Source organism: Panthera uncia, chromosome B4 (assembly GCF_023721935.1).
Source record: "Panthera uncia isolate 11264 chromosome B4, Puncia_PCG_1.0, whole genome shotgun sequence".
Classification (NCBI taxonomy): Eukaryota; Metazoa; Chordata; class Mammalia; order Carnivora; family Felidae; genus Panthera; species Panthera uncia.
This window is the reverse complement of record NC_064809.1, coordinates 125,214,717-125,219,544: the sequence shown is the minus strand read 5'-3', so window position 1 is coordinate 125,219,544 and position 4,828 is coordinate 125,214,717. Positions and strand designations below refer to the sequence as shown.

General features: G+C 42.6%; 1 long non-coding RNA gene across 1 annotated transcript in view; it reads right to left on the bottom strand.

Annotated features, from left to right (window-relative positions):
* LOC125920346 (uncharacterized) overlaps positions 1-2,305 on the bottom strand; it is a 24,806-nt gene extending 22,501 nt beyond the window's left edge. The window contains exons 1-2 of the long non-coding RNA XR_007457031.1: positions 2,176-2,305; positions 886-971 (exon numbers count right to left, since the gene is read on the bottom strand). This is a non-coding gene — a long non-coding RNA (uncharacterized LOC125920346). The remainder of the gene's footprint in view (positions 1-885; positions 972-2,175) is intronic.
* Positions 2,306-4,828: the final 2,523 nt, after the last annotated feature.

The following is a 4,828-nucleotide window of genomic DNA, read 5'->3' as shown; positions in this document are numbered from 1 at the left end:
AAAAAAAAAAAAAAAAAAAAAAAAAAGCCCTGCCTGAAACAATCCTTTCTTTTGTTTTGCTAATAATGTCTTTGTCCTGCCTATTAAAAACAAAAACAAACAAACAAAAAAAAAAACCTGCCTATAAAAACCTTCCATTTTGTGCAGCCCCTCAGAGCATCTTGCTACTTGCTACTTGGGGTGCAGCTGGATTCATGGGTCGCTTAATAAAGCCAATTAGACCTTCAAATTTACTCAATTAAATTTTGTTTTTTAACAGGCACAATTCTGGCTTATGCACACAGTGAAGACCCAGCATATGCCAAACTCAAATTGTTTCCTCCTCAGCCACTGGAAAATCCCATGATTTCATAGATGTGGGGCCTAGATGAGTAGCAAAGTAAAAGGGGTAAGTACACCTGGAGTTTGGGCAGTGTTACTATAATGCATTTGTGCTTTCAAGACCATTGGGGGCTTGTCTTTGCGCCTGCGCGCCCGCGTGGGTTTCGGCCAACCACCCAAACTATCCATTAGAACTAATTCCAGTTGTTTGAGCTAACACACTGAATTCAGCATCTCCAGCATGTAAACTCATATCAAAATTATTTTGTGACTCATCCTTTCCCCCCAAGGCTTAACTTTTAAATTGACTTCCAGCTCAAGGAATACTGGGACCTGAGTATTCATAGGTATGGAGGTCAGGCAGAGAAGTAACTGTGTCTTCAAAGAGAATGCCCTTAGGCCTTTGAGCGAGAGAAAACAGCCTCAACACACTGTGGGTAGAGAGGGCTGCTTTTCCTGCGGTTTAGTGGGAGAATTACTGAGGGTTGGGAGTTCCCATGCTCTAAATTCTCTCACATATCCCCCCTTCTAACTCTTGAGGGCCCACTCTTAACAATTACCTACCTTACACAAAAGACACTTGGTGGGACTGAATTCAACAGGCATTGCTTTGGTAATCCACAGGATCAAAATTCGCTTTTGATTTTCAGCTGCAATAGATAACATTATTTAGCTGCAGTCGTTGAAAGTCCTCCATTTTTGAGTTTTGAGCCCAAATGGGAAGATTTGAAGACGTCGTTCTATTTCTTTGTTACCACCCATCGTCCACGAATCCCTCATGCTCTCGTAAATACAAAATTTGACGTGTTCGCACATTAATTGTTAAACATTTCCTTCGAGATGTTTTCTCTTCCATACTGTTAGCTTTTAAGCTTCTTGGCCTATTTCCGCCCCCTCACTGCTAACTGGTGTGATTTCATTGCTTAGCTTGAAGCTATGGGCCCTTCTACTTGTGATGAAAGGAATCTCAAGAAAAATAAGGAGATAATGTTCACCTTTCTGCCTCAGCAATAGAAAAGCAGATTCGATTTTGTACAGGGATGCTGTATGTGCAAATATATTTTCTTAACAGAGGAGTCCTTACAACTCTCAGACTCGAGATGGCCTCAGCAGGTTGGGTGTTACCTTTTACTTCTAAAGCTGCTGCAATTGTCTTTGTTACTTTTAATGATTTGCTGCCTGAATATAATATATAGAGCGGCATCCTCACAAAGGCTACAAATACTTGTGAAGTTTCTTTGATAAACCAAAAGTCTTCTTGGTACTTCTTTCTTTATCCTACATGCATGGATGCTAAAAAATTAATAAATAAAGCTTTTGACTCTGTTGGAGTTCTTACTGAAACAAAGTATCTCGGATGATTTCAATAAAAGCCTGTTATTTGCCCTGTAGCGAGGAACACTCACTGGTCCTTCAATGGGCACAGAATTCGAGGTAAGCCAATGCACTGATTTAATTAATTAAATGACTGTAACACTGTAATGTATGGCGCATATATATATATATATATATATATATATATATATTTGGTCTTCACCCCGTTTGGGTCACAGAGGTCCTAAAACCCCTGGAATTTCCTGAGTGCTGAGAGAAAGCAAGGTGTCCTTTGTTATGTTAATGAGGTGACTCTTGGATTGCCCTTAGAAATGCCATTGGAACTTACAGGGAAGGGGAGAGGGGCTGGAGGGCGAATCCTTTGCCAACGGCCAATGATTTAATCAATTGTGCCTTTAGAGTGACACCTCTATAAAAATCCAAAAAGATGGAGTTCAGTGAATGAGCACCTGGACGTATGGGGAGAGCAGCGCCCCTGGAGAGGCCATGGAAACTTCATGTCCTTTTCCCAGACCTCACCCTCTGTATCTCTTCCATGTGACTGTTCCTGAGTGTTATATCCTTTGATAATAAACTGATGATCAAGTGGGTGAAGTGTTTCTCTAAGTTGTGTGAGCCAGTCTAGCAAATTAATCAAACCTGAGGAGGAGGTCCTGGAACCTCATTTACAGTTGTCAGAAGCACAGGTAACAATGGGAGCCTGTGATGGGCATCTGAAGTGGGGGAGGGGCAGTCTTGTGGGACCCAGTCCCTAACCTTGTGGGGACACCCATTTAGTGTCAGAGACTTGCTGGGTGGTGTGGGGGAGCCAAGTGTAGGGGCCAAGGGCAGGCTGTCCCTAAATATACCACTTTAGCCATATTGATTACATTAAATTAAAAGTTACTCAAGAAACGGCCAGTGAAAGAAGAATACTCTGACCTTCCTTTGTCCCCCTGAAAGCTGGAAATAAATCTCCCACGTGAGAGGTACCCTCCTGTGCCAGGAGGTAAAGAGACATCCCAATCACCAAAGAGAGACCATTTAGAGTCAAAGGCTGTATAAATAAACCTTGTTACTTTTTACTAATTTACTGCCCCAGCCCAAATGCTGTTTAGAATTCCTTACTAATTAAAACTCCCAAATGTAAGTTTACTTTGTCCATCAGTTCCTCACAAATTTGCTGTCTCTTTGTCTAAAAAGTATAAAGACAACCTGCCTTGGTCATTTTTTTAGGTCATAATTTCATTATGGGGCCTCTGTGCACATGTAAGTAAACTTTTTTCTCCCTTCTGTTAATCTGTCTCATGTCAATTTAATCCTTAAACCAGCTAGAAGACCTAGAAGGATAGAATAAAATTTTTCCTCTCCAACACCCTCACATGTTGGAATCAGGTCCAGGAACCTATAAAACTACCATATACCATAATCTGCCACATTGCTACAGCCCCGATTAGTCCAAAAACAATCACAGATTATTCCCTTTTCTCTTTGGTCTACTATTGTCCATCACCTACTCCCTACTACCAGTTTCTATACCAACGAGTATTGCAAACATTAGATAAATTATTCTACTGGAAGGTTATGACAAAGCTTGTAGAACTGAAGGAAATGACGGAAAAGCAGGCTCAAAACAAATGTGGAGATTAAAGGAAGCCACCATTATCGAGTCTATGTCTTAGAAAGAATCGGGTTAGGATGCCACTGTGGGTACCGTCACCCCTGGAAAGCCACTGCAGCAGCCCCCAATTTTCAATTCTGCCACAGCCACCAGGAGCAATCTCCAACTGACCTGGGTGTCTGCTTTGCTCTCTCAGATGGCAAAGTCATTGACGGGGACATTTGGTTAGCTCAGCCTTGATCATACGCCCTTGCCTTAGCTGCCAGAGAGTATTGAGAGGGAATATCTTCCCTGTGATAGATACTTGGATATTTCTCGTGTTTTCTGTCTGCCTAGGAAACCTTTTGATTACCCTGTAATCTCTGGGCAATCCACTCCCTCCCCCATGGGTCCTATCTTCCCAAGGTAGAAATCAGAAAAATTATTTCTCCGAACTCGTTTGCAGCCTTGACCCAGAGATGTGACCTCAGCTCCACCCATCCATAGAGGACAACAAGAGGAAGCAGGTTTTGGGTGGAGTGTCTATTTTGTGGGGTTGCTGGTTGCAAGGTCAAGTTCCCCATGCATAAATGGCATACTAGACAGGGCAAAAAGTTGAGTCCCTAATGGGGTGCAAGCGCTAACATCTAGAACTCAATGAGAGCACAGCAATTTCCTCATGGGGCCAACTCCCCAGCACGGTTTCCACATCCTTCCTAATCGAACCCCTTTCCTCAGCCCTCCAATAATCTGTAAATTGTCTGTCCTCTGCTTCATCATCCAGGGTCACTTAGTGTTGATCATAATCAGGATCCCTAGCTGATAATATATTCCTCTTCAGTTTCCACGTTGAAAAGTTGGGACCTCACTCCTACCAAGACTAAAATAATAAGAATGTCTCCCCAATTAAGAATGGTATTTGGGGGCACCTGGTTGGCTTATTTGACAGAACAAGTGACTCTTGATCTCAGGGTTGTGAGTTCCAGCCCCGTACTGGGTGTAGAGATCACTAAAAAAAAAATAATAATAATAAAATAAAATAAAAAATTAAAATAAAAGAAGAGTGGTATTCTGACCCTGGGAAGCAAAAGAGAAAAACAAGACACATTAGGGGCACCTGGATGGCTCAGTCGGTTGAGCTTCTGACTTTGGCTCAGGTGGTGATCTCACAGTTTGTGAGTTTGAGCCCCACATGAGGCTCACTGCTGTCAGCATGGAGCCCCCTTCGGATCCTCTGTTCCCCTCTCTCTGTGTCTGCTCATGTTCTCTCTCTCTCAAAAATTAAAAGGAAAATGTATTTTTAAAAAAAGACACATTAATACTACAACAGCACTGTTACATATGTCTTCTCCAACACTCACAATGATCCCTAAATTATCTATTACTACCATAATCATTTTACGATTTTAGAAATGAAATGGGGGCAGCTGGGGGCTTAGTCAGTTAAGCGTCCAACTTCATCTCAGGTCATGATCTCGCAGTTTGTGGGTTTGAGCCCCCTTGTTGGGCTCTGTGCTGACAGCTCGGAGCCTGGAGCCTGCTTTGGATTCTGTGTCTCCCTCTCTCTCTCTCTGCCCCTCCCCTGCTCGTGCT